This window comes from Tenrec ecaudatus, chromosome 7 (assembly GCF_050624435.1).
Source record: "Tenrec ecaudatus isolate mTenEca1 chromosome 7, mTenEca1.hap1, whole genome shotgun sequence".
Classification (NCBI taxonomy): Eukaryota; Metazoa; Chordata; class Mammalia; order Afrosoricida; family Tenrecidae; genus Tenrec; species Tenrec ecaudatus.
The window spans coordinates 161068209-161083704 of record NC_134536.1 but is presented as its reverse complement, the minus strand read 5'-3'; the positions used below and the strand labels follow the sequence as shown (position 1 = coordinate 161083704).

General features: G+C 45.1%; 3 pseudogenes; 2 read left to right on the top strand and 1 right to left on the bottom strand.

Moving 5' to 3' along the window:
- The first annotated feature begins 1262 nt into the window (after positions 1-1262).
- LOC142452584 (uncharacterized) lies at positions 1263-2648 on the top strand (annotated as a pseudogene).
- A 1072-nt stretch (positions 2649-3720) lies between these two features.
- LOC142453042 (iron-sulfur cluster co-chaperone protein HscB-like) lies at positions 3721-4758 on the bottom strand (annotated as a pseudogene).
- Positions 4759-11068: 6310 nt separating this feature from the next.
- LOC142453041 (peroxiredoxin-1 pseudogene) lies at positions 11069-11707 on the top strand (annotated as a pseudogene).
- Positions 11708-15496: the final 3789 nt, after the last annotated feature.

Here is a 15496-nt window from a genome sequence, read left to right as displayed (position 1 = left end):
TCTCCTCTTCTTCATCGTGTCCACTGATAGGCCTGAGCATATTCTTATTTGGGAACCTTTATTGCTTGTATTTCCCTAGCTGCTCTCATGATTTTCTCCTTTTCCTCAAAATTGGATAGTTTAACTATTACATACCTTGATGACTTCTTGCGATTCAGTCTAGCTCATCTTCTTTCAGTCTCCTGAATGGTTATCTGGTTTTCATTCATTCAGCTGGGGAAGTTTTCCTCTAGGAATTCACTCACTATTTTTGACACTGACTTCTTCATTGTGTCTTGTTCAGGTAGTTCAATTATTGTAATGTTGTTCCTCTTCATAGCATCATACATAGCTATCTGTTTGCTTCAGTTTCTCTGATTATCTTATTTGACTGTCTTTTCCATTTGTTGAAGTCTGTTTGGTTATTCTCTATGTCATTGACATGATTCCCTGCCTCTTCAAGTCTGTTGCCAAAGTCTGTGAATTTGCTACTGGATTTTGTTATCTCGTCCATTAGGTCTTGCCTTCCCCTTTGCTGTGTGGCCTTTGTCAGCCCGATCATTTCATCCTTTTTCTGTATTCTTTCCCTAATATCCTGTAATACTCCAAGCAGGATTCTGAAGATTTCTTTCTGTTGTAAATCAATGTCTGCTTCTTCTAACTACATCGTTAAGCTCAGGACTTCTTCCAACATTTCACTTTGTTTCTCCTGTTTTTTGCATTGATGTTGTTGGGCCTGATTGCTGTTTCCATTTTTTTGGTTTAAAGGAGCCTGGCACCATTTTCCAGAGAATTGAAGGGCACAGGGCTCTCTCTTTAGGAGTCACATAGGAGTGCTTCTTCAAACTGTCTGCAGCTAACTGCACTGTGGGGTCAGTCCACTGCTTTCTCCTCCTGTGGTTTAACTCTTTCCCAAACCAACCAGTATTCTGCTATTTTGTGGTGAAGTTGGATGGTCCTCTCAAGGGACACTGGTTGGGTTGTTGTAGATCCACGAGGAGAGCAATGCACTGGATGATCTCACAGGAAGCTGTGGTGGTGTGGCCCACGGCAGCTTCGGGTACCTCAGAGAGTGTTCGGGGGTGCCTGCTACCACGTGTATCTGCTTTAGTCAATTGCACAGCAGATGGTGGGCAGAATTGTCATAGTATGCTAAATAATTGCCTAGGTTGGGCAGTTTCCCACAGTAGCATGGAGCACAGTGTTGGCAGAGATGCTTCAGGCTGTGTGAGGCACTGCAACATACAGTAGAAGGTTCCCTCAGCCATGTGGAGCCATAGAGGATGGGCAGGGACTCCTCCAGCCGCATGAAGTGCCGTGGAAGGCAGGCAGAGATTCCCCCGATCAAGTGGAGCACCCCAAAATTTGGGTGGGACTTACCCCAGATGTTTAACGGGCATTGGAGGGTAGGTGTGTGTTCTCCTGCATTGGAAGGTTGGTGGGCAGCATTTCCCCAGCCACGTGTTACTCTGTACAGGGTGGAGCTCCTCCGGCTGCTTGGAGGGAAAGCATAATGGCCCTAGGCAAAAGGAAGTGGCCTGGAGGCCAGCAGTGGTGTGAGAGGGGAAAAAGAAGAGGGGAAAAAAGCTGAGCCTGCTGAAACTATGGGGGGAAAGAGAGAGAAACAAAAGTAAAGATATAGCTGAGCCCCAATCACCTGACCGTGGAGCTGGAGGGGTTTAAACACTGCCCAGAGGTGGCAGCAAGCAGTGGCTGTGTTGAAGTAAAAGTCTGGGCTGGCCAAAGGAGCCCAGTTGTGGCCGAGACTGTGGCAGGCCTAAGGTTAAGCTTTAGCCAGCCTCCACAGTGGTATGCCACAGTGGTATGCCAAACCCTAGTGGATCTGTGCCTATTTATCTTTGTGATGCTCCACCTGTGACCTGGCAGTGTGGAACTTCCCTCTCAGTTACTCTCCTGCACTGATTTCTGCGGAGTCCCTCTGTATATGTTACTCAGTCACCATCTTGCCAGAAGTCCCCTCTTGTCGTTATTTCAAGTATTTTCCAAACCATTTCAAAAACATGTTTTGTGGGAAAATAAAGAGCTCTATCTACTTTGAGAGCCGCTTTCACCGGGACTGCATCTGAGTGACTGCTGCTGCAGACACTCCGATGCCACGAGAAAGCTACCTGCAGCCACGAGCAGCAAGGAGGGCTTCCAGTGTGGGCGAGCCGGCCACTGGGCCTGATATGCCCTACTGCAGGAGGTCGTGGTGGTGGGATGTGACACCATGGTAGAGGTTTCCAGTCTGTTTCATCATCTCTTCCAGACATCTGCTATGGCTCTGGGGAATCTGGCCATCTTGCCAAGGGTTGCAGTCTGCAGGAGAATGAAGTCTGCTACCACTGCCGTAGAGGTGGTCACCTTGCCAGGGATGGCAAACATCTCAAGAACCAGAGCCCTGTTGCTACAACTGTGGCTAATCAGACCATCCAGCTCACGACTGTGGCCAGGCTGACGAGCAGAAGAGCAGTTCTCCTGGAGACTTTGGACACATCCAAAAAGACCGCACCAAAGCGAAGTGTTTGTTACAGGTGTGGGCAACTAGTGATGTAGCCATCAACTGCAGCAAGACAGGTGAAGTCAACTGCTACCAATGTGGTAAATCAGAGCACCTTGCACAGGAATGCACAATGAGGATACAGCTTAATATCTTTCTGTCCTGGTGAAAAATTGTGAGATTTAATATATCTTTTTCTTTTCTTTTTTAATTAAATGATTTTAATTAATGAAATTTTAATTAAATTTCATTGGCAGCTCTTACAACTCTTATAAAAATCTATACATCAATTGTATCAAGTATATTTGTACATATGCTTCCATCATTATTTTCTAAACGTTTACTTTCTACTGAGCACTTGTTATCAGCTCCTCTTTATTCCCTCCCTCTCCTTGACCCTTGTGACCCCTTGATAGATTATTATTATTTTCATGTCTCACTCACGCCAACCACTGTCTCCCGTTCCCTATGGTTTCTGTTGTACTTCCCCCTGGAGGGGTGTATGTGGTTATGTGTTGATCATTGCGATCAGTTCCCCCTTCCTCCCTTCTCTTCCCATCTTCCCCCTGCCCTTCTGATATCACTGCTCCCATTCCTGTTCCTGGATTCTGTGTGTCATAAGCTCTTATGTCTAATCTGTTCCTGTGCACATGCTCCGGTCTAACCCACAGTGAAAGGCAGGACTGGGGTCATGAATAGTGTGGGGTAAGGAAAGCCTCAAAGAACCAGAGGAATATTGTGTGTTTCATCGGTGCCTTACTGCTCCCCTGTTGACTCATCCCTTCCCTGCCGTCCTTCTTTGAGGGGATGTCCCATTGTCTACAGGTGACCTTTGGGTCTCTTATTTGACCACCCACATTCTAAACATTATGTTTTGTTTGTTTGTTTGGGGTCTTCTGATGCCTATTACTTGGTCCTGATGAGACCTCATGATCACAGAGGTTGGTGTGCTTCTTCCATATGGGCTTATTGCTTCTCTGATAGGTGGCCAGTTGTTTATCTTCAAGCCTTTAAGACCTCAGACATTATATCTTTTGAAAGCTGGGGAACATCAGCTTTCTTCACCACATTTACTTATGCACCCATTTTGTCTTCAGCGATTGTGCCCGGAGGGTGATATTTATTTGAGATCCAGATATATATCTAGATAGATAGATAGATAGATAGATAGATAGATAGATAGATAGATAGATATAAGCATACAGGTTCTTTATTGGGAAAACTTTTTAAATGAGCAACAATTAGAGTAGAATCTTCTTTAACTTGATCTTTTCGTCTGTATTGGAAAAATACTTCCGTTTTGTTAGCATTTCCTTGGCTTTTTCAAAGTCATCTTGTTCAAAAGCTCTGCTTGCAGTGCTGATGCATTCTTTCTGCTTGACTCCCTGATATGATCCCTGAAGACAAATAGGTGCACAAGCAAATGTGGTGAAGAAAGCTGATGGTGCCCGACCATCAAAAGTCAAAGTGTCTGGGGTTCCAAAGGCCCGAAGGCCAACAAGCGGCCATCTAATTCAGAAGCAACGAAGCCTGAGACAATGGATTCAATGTCTTTCACAGCAGCTTCGTTCTGTACTTCTGCCAGCTTTTCATTGATTTCCATGATTTCCATGAGGAATTGCTTTTCCAATTCACCATCTGTCCCTTTAGGAATCACTATTCCACGGAGCTTTAGAAGGTATAGTCCTCTGCTTAGGGGTGCCAGAAGGGTCTTTTAGACCTCATTCACCAGAGTTGCATGCTTCTCTGAGAACTCCTTTTCAGTCTGAGACCTCTGGATGAAGAAATCGGGGTGGACCAGACGCTGCAGTTGCTGGTACCTCTGCTGGAGCTTCATGGTGTCAACTTTGAAGGAGCGGGTGCCTCATGTTAGAATAGTCAGCCATGCAAGATCAAAAGGGTGAGGAAGGGAGGGGGGAAGAAGCAAGCAGTGTGGAAGGGGGACAAGTGATGGAGGGGATTGAAATGGAGGCGTTGAATCAGAATGTGTGTCAATTGTGGAATGTCAAACTATGATCTGCTCTGTACATCCGCACCAATCCATTAGGCTGAAGTAATCCCGAGTGGGATCGGGTGGCTGTAACATGCAGCAATGAGGGCAGAAGAACACGTCCCCCCCATTGCGGGTCCCCAGGGCTGGCGCCGCCGCAGTTCCAGGACCACGGGGCATTACTTTGGATCTGCAATGCAGTATTGCATTTCAGGAGTCTCCTCCCGGCCACCTGTGCTGGCCACAATGCCCACACCCGGAGCAAGGCCTGGGCCCTGCCAGCCCACATCTGGCCTCTGGCAGACGCTGTGCCATAAATATATTTTTACAAACATATGAAATCACCATAATCTGAATAGTATCCTCTATTTTTTTCTCAGTTTTACTTCAGCGCCTCACGAACGTACATACTGAGAGAGCCGCATGTGGCTTTCGAGCCACAGTTTGTGGACCTCTGCTCTAGCCTCCCGTGACCTTGGCTGGGGCCTTATCTCTGATCTGACAGCTGCTAACGGAGTTCCAGAAAGCAAAGCTGAGCATCTGCTTCACGGTCCATGCCCACCTGGTCACCTGTAAAGGAGTGTCCTTCCTCCAGACTGTCACCTCCATAACTGAAATATCCAAACACAGATGTCTCAGACTTCCTTTTATCCTCATGATCACACTCTCTGAGGTCAGGGGTCTGTCCTGGCCCATGACAGCTCCCTAGTGCCCTTGCTTTCCAAGTCTAAGATGCCAATGAAGGTGAAGGGAGGCCACTCACTATGGACCCCTGAGACAAAAAAGCAGTGAGATCGGAGGGAAAAATCACCCTTCATTAGAAATTGTAATTAAATCTGAATAAACCAATAAGCAGCCTAGGAAAAGAAGGAAGGACTGGATGAAAGAAAGAAGGAATACAGCCCTCTTAGTAATGAACCCTGGAATTTGCCATAAGGAGAGGCCATAATGGATCAGCTTAGCCAAGAGATCTCAAACATGTTGCCCACTCATCAAGCCGTCTAGTGTGTGAGTGGCAGAGCAAGCTGGCCTGGAGACTGCCACAGCTGTTCCTGTCAGTAATCTTTAAAAGACATTAACCTGGGAAGAACTTCTTGACCCTCTGACTCCTGTGTAGGTCAGGTTCAATCATGAGAAACGGATGTACCAAGCAAGCCCTGGTAGGAAATGTTAAAGGACTTACCCTTTGACCTTAGTCCCTGAGAGAATCAGAGGGAGAGAGGCCTGGGTCACTAGAATCAGGGGAGGCCTTGTCTAATAGTCTCCAGGATGCCAGGTGGACTTTTCCTCTCATGTCATGGAGCCATGTCTCCAAAGGCAGGGCTGGAGACTTAAATCCAGAGGCAAAGGCTTCTGCGCTCTGAAAATCATTGCCAAATACTCAGGCCCATCAGTTACCATGTGCAATTTTACTCTGAATATGACCTATGTGTTTCAATGGATGTTTATTATCCCGTTGCTCAGCACATGCTTTTATCACTGTACTACTGGGGAGGCAAAAGGAGCAACAATATGTGGAAAACGACCCAGGGTCACACAGCCATGTGGCCAAGTCCTGACAGAAACCAGGTCCACCCCCACCGCCCAACCCCGGGTCACTGGAGGAAGATGACCAGTCCTAACATGCTCCAGGGGATCTATGGAGGGGAAGTGGGGAGCAAACACTTTGAAACTTTTATTTATCTACATTTTAACCTTATGGTAATGTGTTCCATGCGTTCATTTTGTTCATCTGTTTAATGTAGGAGCCCTGGTGGCATAGTGGTTATGCTTTGAGCTGCTAAACACAAGGTCAGCAGTTCAAGAGCATTAGCCACTTCGTAAGAGAAAAAGGAGGCTTTCTACTGAGAGACCCACAGGGGCAGTTCTACCCTGTCCTATAGGGCCTCTCTAAGTTGCATGGATTTGATGGCAGTGCATTTTTATTTTAATGGTAGTACATATTTAGGAACTACAAGGTCAAAACATATGATTTTTAAGCAATGTGTGATCAAAAGAGTTTAAAGACCTTGTTCTGTAACTCATTTCCAGAAATCCTGTCTAACCAGCAACTAAAGGAGAGAGAAGGCGGCCGAAGTAACCCAAGAGCAGTGAGAAAAACAGCTCAGCGGGCTCACCAGGCTTCTTTGAGCCTCTGCTGCCTCCTTGTGGCCATCGCTGGGAAGACTTTTCTGGTAAAAGGCGCAGAGGAAGCCAGGCCAAGGACAAAGCCAAAAAAATAATTACGAACCGTGGAATGGAGCCAAGAAAATCAAATAGAAATGCCTGTGTGCTCTGGGACCGTACATATATAAAGTTAAAAAACAGCCCAAATGAATCTGCAAACTCCTTGTGGTTCCTGTCATTAAGTTGATTCCATTCATGTTGACCCATGCGTTGTTCAGTCTGATTGATTTAATAAGATTTCTTGCTTGCAATCTTTACAAAATCAGATTGCCAGGTCCTGTGTCCCACAGACTACCAATCAGCACATGCCGCCATTTGCTAGTAGTCCAGCACACATACCCTGCGCTCTTCTGCTAGGAATAGAATTGCCACAATCTGCAAAACTTCCTCCTTACATCAAGGTGGAAACAGAGCTCAACACAGTCTGCCCTCTGACCCAGATGGGAATTCCAGGTAGCCTAGACGCCCAAACCCACCCATCTTCAGTACTTCCTTTCTACTCCCATAAAGAATTACAGCCTCCGGAACCTGTCACAGGGGCAGCTGGACAGACTCTGCTTAGTAGGGTCGCTATGGGTTGGAGTAGACTCGACCTGATGGCAGTGACTTTGAGTTTTGACTTTGACCTTCACGGCACCACTTCTCTTCCTCGCAGGTTCTCCCTCATGAAACTTCTTTTTCCAGTGTCCCCCTCGCTATCCTCTCTCTTCTTCCTCCTCCTCCCCCCGAGTCCCCTCCTTCTCCTTTCTTGTCTCACCTGACTGCACAACCTCTCGCTGCTCACAGTCCACCCCCCTTTTAGTCTGCCATCCCCTCTTGCTCACTGTCCTGGTTTTGATGATTAAAAAAAGCAAGAACACATACCTCTGAAAGGCGAGCATCTGTGACCATTTTGCAGGTGAGGAAACTGAGGTTTGGAGTGTCCAACATATTTGCATAATCTGACAGAGCTGAGACAAAGAGACCACCACGGTGTGCAGAGCCTCCAGGCCCAGCTCTAAAGCCCAAGCTGTTTGCAGCAACAGAACTTTCATACGCAGTCACAGGCAAGGGCGGCACATCTTTCCCAGGACACCAAACAATCTGCAAGGGATTGTGTTTGCTAATTTTCATTAGGAATGAATGATCATTTGAGCAGCTTGGTGTTAAACATCTTCCAAATTTATTTTACATTAAAAGAGATGGTTTTTTTTTAAAGAGATGTTTTATTTGAAAATAATACTTCCCATGGATTTTTTAATATGAATTTTGTGTCTGAACAGAGTATTTTAGGCACAGCTTGCTTGGCATGCACTTGATTTTCAGTGTTTGATGGATGAATGAGTTCATGTGTATGGCAAATTAGGAAGTGATTGAAGAGTTTGAAGAAAAGTTGGTGAGGTGCCGAACTAAAGAATTAGCCAGAAGACTGAGCAATTAAAAAAAAATAACAGCTATGGAGTCGATTCTGAGCCATAGCGACCCTGTAGAACGGGATAGAACTGCCCTAGTGAGCTTCCGAAGCTGTAACCCTTTGCAGGAGTAGAAAGCCTCGTCCTTCGGCCATGGGGTGGCTGGTGGTTTCAAGCTGCTGACCTTGAGGTTGCCAGCCCAGTGTGTAACCACTGTGGCCCTGGGGTTCCTCTGGAGGAATTGAAGTGGAAAATTCGGGATGACAATTCTTCCTCAGCTCTCAGTGTCCCACAGCAATCCACTCCAGGAGCGTCAAAGCCACCCTTCAGTCCACCACGATGTGGACCCACCCTTTCTTCCACTCTTTCCCTTTTTTTTTTTTAAGTGTTGCTTCCGTTTGCTCCTACTTTCTGTTTCTCAACAGAGAAAAACTTGCAGGGGAGGAAGTATGTGGAGGAAATGGCAGAACTGTGTCGCCTTAGTGGAGGTCATGAATCCGAGGAAGAATTGGAGGTGGATTCAGAAAGTCATTTGGCAGCTGCTGCCTCAGCCAGATGACTCACATCTAAGAAGACTCGTCGGTCCCACACTGCCCATAACCGTGGCCCTCCGATTCCCAGCCCTCGCCGCAGAGCAGAGGAAGATTTTCTCCGATGCTGCCAGTGGACCCGCGACGCGCGCCATGGAAAAGCGCCTGCGGGTGGGATCGTGGGAAGGACGCGCGGAGAACGGCTGGCAGTTACGAGAAATCTTCTTCACTCTGGACCATTGCATCCACCGGAGCACAGGGGGCAGGGGCGGGGGGGTCGTTTCCCATGAGATCTCTACCAAGTTCACAATCACCCTCAAGAGAAGGGACTTGGCGTGGGAATCAAGAGAAACCAAAGAGCTGTTCTTCCTGCAGGAACTGAGAAATGCTCATTCAGGTGCTCAGTACAAAAAGGACAGGATTGACTTTGGGTAGTGGCGTGCTGTGCTGAGGATCGCCGGCCAGTGTCTGTCTGACCTCGGTATCCAGGAGAATGCTGACGTGCCTGCCCGCTCTGCCAGCATCCGCCAGCAGAACGGGTTGGTACCCATTGAGGAGCCGGAGGCCATTCCTGATGGAGACACGGCCTGTACACTGCCTCTGGACTTGAGATCAATAAGATATTCTTACACACAAGAAAAATAAATAAATCGATTACTGAAGCACACAAGTACCAATATCAAGGACCTGACAAAAGTTCTCATCTCGCTTCCCTTGCAACACTTCCAACTCCCCTCACTCCAGGGCATCCGCCTAAAGAAAATGAAAGGGGGGGGGGTAGTGAATCTGAGGGGGTGGGGAACAGCTCTGAAAATATGACAGATAACAACATGTAATGTTTTCAACGAATTTGGGTTTCATTACCTGTGTTATGAAGACATGGTTTTATTATTTTTTACCGTTTTATTGATATAATTCATGTATCATATAATTGAATGATTTAACTGTATTACAAAGAGTTGTTTCATTCATCACCACAATCCATTTCAGGATATTTTCTGCATTCTTGTACCCATTATGATTACCTCTCTACTTTCCCACAGCCTCCTCTGACATCACCCAAAGGAACTACAACCCAGTTGCTATCTATGTAGATTTTCTTATCTTGTGCTTCATTTAAAGAAAGTCATTAGAAATATATGTAATTATTTTGAATGAGCACACAGGCTGGTGTGCTTCTTCCATGTGGCCTGTGTTGTTTCTGAGCTAGATGACCACTTGCTTACCTTCAAGCTTTTTAAGACCACAGATGCTATATCTTTTGATAGCCGGGCACCATCAACTTTCTTCACCACATTAGTTTATGCACCCATTCTGTCTTCAGCAATCGTGTCAGGAAGGTGAGCATTACAGAATGCCAGATTGTTAGAACAAAGTTTTCTGTGTTAAGGGAGCACATGAGTTGAGACTCAATGTCCATCTGCAACCTTACTTCTTAACATATAGATATGAGACATAGTTCTAGTCCACTCTCATTGTAGATATATTTACATGTGTACATGCCTATATTTAGACCTCTATAAATGTCCTTTACCTCCTGGTTCTTTCCTCTATTTCCTTTTTACTTCCCTCTCGTTCCACCATTATGTTCAGATGAGGGTTGTTCTTGAGTTTGAAGTATTTTCTATACTCTGTGTTAAGATAAGGTGCCTGGGTGTACAATGACTTTACAATTGGTGATGGGAGTGAGGCTTCTGCTGGGAGAAATCCTGGGTTGGCCGGCAACTTCCCCATGAGGAGTTTTGGCTCATGTGCCTAATGAAATAGAAACTCCAAGGTTATGGTAAAGGGGTTTATCAGGAAACACATACAAAAATGGTCCCAGATAGCAACAACCTGTTCAATTCTCCATACCCACCATGAAAGGCAGGACTTTTTTTTTTTAGTCATTTTATTAGACGTTCCTACGACTCTTATCACAATCCATCCATCCATCCATTGTGTCCAGCACATTTGTAAACTTGTTGCCATCATCATTCTCAACACATTTTCTTCTTTCTATTTGAGCACTTGGTATCATCTTCTCATTTATTTTAAACCCCCAATAACAGAATCAGACATAGAAAAACCTCACTCCAAGAAAGGTCAGAAATTAATAAAAACTGGAACAAGTTAAAAATGGGTCAAAGAGGAAAACAAATGGTAAGATGTTAAATTTTAACCTATGATGGTTTTAATGTAGGAGATGGCTCTAAATATTAAAATATTATTTGAAAAATACTTACCAATTAAATCGCTTAACCTATCCTCCCTTCTAAAAAAGAAATCAAACCCATTCCCCAGGGTGCAGGTAGTTCTGTGGCTCAAAGAAGGGCTGAGTAGATGAAGAGGAAATAAGCTTTGTGAGGCCAAGTATGCTCTTCCTTGCTTCCCTCTCGCGCCCAGGTCGGCAAATTTTTGCTCTCGAGACACACGCTGCTCTTTCATACACACCTATGCCTCTGGAGTAAAATTGAAAATGAAAAAGAAAAAAAAGAAAGAAACTGACGCTCTCCCCGGCTGGTGACGACGGGTGCTCGCTCCTGTAGGCGCCCCTGCTGTTAACAAGATGTCTTCAGGAACTGCCAAAATTGGGCACCCTGCCCCCAACTTCAAAGCTACAGCTGTTATGCCTGATGGTCAGTTCAAAGATATCAGCCTGACTGACTATAAAGGAAAATACATCGTGTTCTTTGTTTACCCTCTTGACTTCACCTTTGTGTGCCCTACGGAGATCATTGCTTTCAGTGACAGGGCAGAATTTAAGAAACTCAACTGCCAAGTGATTGGTGCTTCTGTGGATTCTCACTTCTGCCATCTGGCTTGGATCAAGAAAGAAGGAGGCTTAGGGCCTATGAACATTCCTTTGGTATCAGACGCCAAGCGTACCATTGCTCAGGACTGTGGGGTCTTAAAGGTGGATGAAGGCATCTCATTTAGGGGCCTCTTCATCATTGATGATAAAGGAATTCTTAGGCAGATCACTGTAAATGACCTCCCTGTTGGCCGCTCTGTGGATGAGACTCTAAGACTGGTTCAGGCCTTCCAGTTCACGGATGAACATGGAGAAGTGTGTCCAGCTGGTTGGAAGCCTGGCAGTGATACTATCAAGCCTGATGTCCAGAAAAGCAGAGAGTATTTCACCAAGCAGAAGTGAGCACTGGACCATTTCAGTGCTAGGCAGCCATGAGTAGCCTTGAGAAAAACAAACCTCTTTTGTAGTCTTCGTGTTTCAAACATAAGGCCTTAGACTCTACTGAGAGCATGGTATTTGATAATATGATAGGCATTTTTTGTAGGGGCTGGGGAGGGGCAGTCTTTCTACACCCCAGTGAAAATGACCCTGAGCTGTTTTGGGCAGGGCCTGATATGTATCATGTACTAGTAGTGGGGCATAAGCCCATTGATCTTTTGTAGTTGTATTAAACTTGAACTCAGAAAAAAAAAAGAAACTATCATTGTTTCATTTATATTACTTTAAATGTTTCTTATTTGTAAAAATGCATTTATGGTTCCCAAATAGTTTTTAATTTGTTGTAAGGGACAAGATTGGCTCTTCCATCTCACAAGTTTTCTCAACCCTGCTCTGGTTCACATCTCTTTTCTAAACCACTGTTATCTAATTTATGATGGGTTGTTTAGAAAGTCCAAAATCCAGGCATATACACACCCTTATTCATCATAGCCATAAAAATCTCTGCCTCCCATTGGACATTCCCTTACAGAAGGGTCACAAGGAAGAGATAAGCCAGTCAGGGTGCAGTATAGCAACAATGAAACATACAACTTTCCTCTAGTTCTTTAATGCTCCCCTCACCTAACCCCCCCCCCCACTATCATGACCCCAATTCTACCTTACAAATCTGGCAAACCAGAGCATGTACACAGGCACAGATAATAGCTGGAAGCATGGGGAATCCAGGATAGGTAAACCCCTCAGGACCAATATTGAGGGTAGAAATACCAGGAAGGAAAGCGGGAGGTGGGGGAAGAAAGGGGAACTGATCACAATGATCTACATATAACCTCCTCCCAGGGGAACAGAAAAGTGGGTGAAGGGAAATATCAGTCAGTGTAAGACATGAAAAATAATAATAATTTATAAATTATCAAGGGTTTGTGAGGGAGAGAGGTGGGGGAGGGAGGGGAAAATGAATTGGGGCTGGGGGGCATGGATTGGACACTCAATGCCCATCTGAAGACAATTGGACATCCTCTCACAGATGGGTCACAGGGAAGAGATGAGCCAGGCAGGGTGAAGTATAGCACTGATGAAACACACAACTTTCCTCTAGCTCTTTGGTGCTTCCTCCCCCCTACAGTCATGACCTCAATTCTACCTTACAAATCAGATTAAACCAGAGCATGCACACTGCTACAGATAAGAGCTTGCAACACAGGGAATCCAGGAGAGATAAACCCTCAGGGCCAACAAGGATAGTAGAAATACCAGGATGATTAGGGAAAGGTTGGGGGAGAAAGGTGGAATTGATCACAAGGATAAACCTACACCCACCTCCCAGGGGCATGAATAAAGGAAAAGTGAGAGGCCACAGAGGACGATGTAAGATATGGAAAAAATAATCTACTGCTTATCAAGGGTTCGTAAGGGAAGGCAGGCGAGTGAGAGAGTGGGGAGAAAAGGGGAGCTGCAATTCGGGGCTCAAGTGGGAAGAGAATGCTTTGAAAATGATGATGGCAGCATATGTGCAAATGTGCTAAACACATTGGAGGAATGTAAGGATTGTGATAAGAGATGTAAGAGCCCCCAATAAAAGTACTGAAGAAGAAAATCCCTCATTAATTAGTACCACCCATGATGGTTAGTATAGATACATATTATTACTTCATTCTCTTTATTTTAATCATTTCATTAGGGGCTCATACAACTCTTATCACAATCCATACATACATCAATTGTGTAAAGCATATTGGTAAATTCATTGCTTCATCTTTCTCAAAACGTTTGCTCTCCACCTCTCCTAGCATCAGCTCCTCTTTTTTTTCCCCTCCCTCCCCACTCCCCATCCCTCATGAACCTTTGGTAATTTATAAATTATTATTTTCTCATATCTTGCACTGTCTGACTTCTCCCTTCACCCACTTTCCTGATGTCATCCACCAGGGAGGAGGTTATATGTAGATCCTTGTAATCGGTTCCCCCTTTCTACCCCACCTTCCCTCCACCCTCCCAGTATTACTGCTCTCACCAATGGTCCTGAAGGGATCATCCGCCCTGGATTCTCTGTGTTTCCAGTTCCTATCTGTACCAGTGTACATCCTCTGGTCTAGCCAGATATGTGAGCTAGAATTGGGATCATGATAGTGAGGGTAGTGGAGAGGAAGAATTTATGAACTAGGGGAAAGTTGTATGTTTCATCATTGCCACACTGCACACTGACTGGCTCGTCTCCTCGCAGCGACACATCCATAAGGAGATGTCCAATTGCCTATAGATGGGCTTTGGGTCTCCACTCTGCACTCCCCCTCATTCAAAATGATATGCTTTTTTGTTCTGATGATACCTGATACCTGATTCCTCCAACACCTAGTGATTGTGCAGGCTGGTGTGCTTCTTCCATGTGGACTTTGTTGCTTCTGAGCCAGATGGCCGCTAGTTTAACTTCAAGCCTTTAATACCCCAGATGTGATATCTTTTGATAGCCTGGCACCATCAGCTTTCTTTACCACAGTTGCTTATGCATCCATTTGTCTTCAGTGATCATATCAGGGATGTGAGCACACAATGATATGATTTTTTGTTCTTTGATGCTGATAAATGATCCCTTCAGCACCTCGTGATCATGCAGGCTGGTATACTTCATCCATGTGAGCTTTGTTGCTTCTCAGCTAGATGTCTGCTTGTTTACCTTCAAGCTTTTAAGACCCTAGATGCTATATCTTTTGATAGCCAGGCACCATCAGCTCTCTTCACCACATTTGCTTATCCAATGTCTTCAGCGATTGTGTTGGAAAGGTGAGCATCATGGAATGCCAGTTTAATAGAATAAAGTATTCTGGTATTGAGGGAGAACTTAAGTGGAGGCCCAATGTCCATCTGCTACCTTCATATTCAACCTATACATATATCACATAGATCTATTTCCACATCATCATATATAAATTTATTTGCATATGCACATGCCTTTATGTAGACCTCTATAAATTCTCTTTGCCTCCTAGTGCTTTCCTCTATTTCCTTTTACTTTCCTCTTGTACCACTATCATGTTCAGCCTTCATTTGGATTTCATTAATTCCTCTCAGTTACATTACCCTTGGTCACACCCTACCAGGTCTCCTACATCCTCCTCACCACCGATTTGGATCACTTGTTGTTCCCTTGTCTCTGGGTTTGTTAACACCACTTTCCCCTATGCCCCTGGAACTGTTGGTCCCATTGTTTTCTCCTCCAGGTTGTTCATCCAGCCTATCTTATTTAGACAGACCTGAGGAGATAATAACATGCATAAAAACAAGACAGAGCTAAAGCAAGCAACAAAATAAAACAAAACAACAAGCCAATGACAAAACAACAAAAAAGAAAAGCTTGTAGTTAGTTCAAGGACTGTTTGTTGACCTTTAGGAGTGTATTCTGGTTGGGTCTGATAGGGCACCACACCCTGACCCCAAAGTCTATTTTTGGTATTCCCAAGGCACTTCGTTGCTCTGTTCCCCTTGCTCTTCTGTCCCATGCCCTTAGTGTTTTGCCTCGGTGTGGTGGGATCAGATCATGAAGAATTCCCACACTGTGTCTCCAGTGTTGTCCTCTGTAGGGCTATGGGTAAGTGAGGGATGTCGTGTCTCATAGTGGGGGCGGCCATATCATCTCAGTGGATTGACTGCTCTAAGTGGGAATATCATCCTCAAGGCTTAGTGGGTCAGGATGTGCTCCACTCTCTCTTCCTCCCCCCTTTATTTAACCCCGTATGCTCTGATCAGACATGTCTCTCTTCCTGAGCT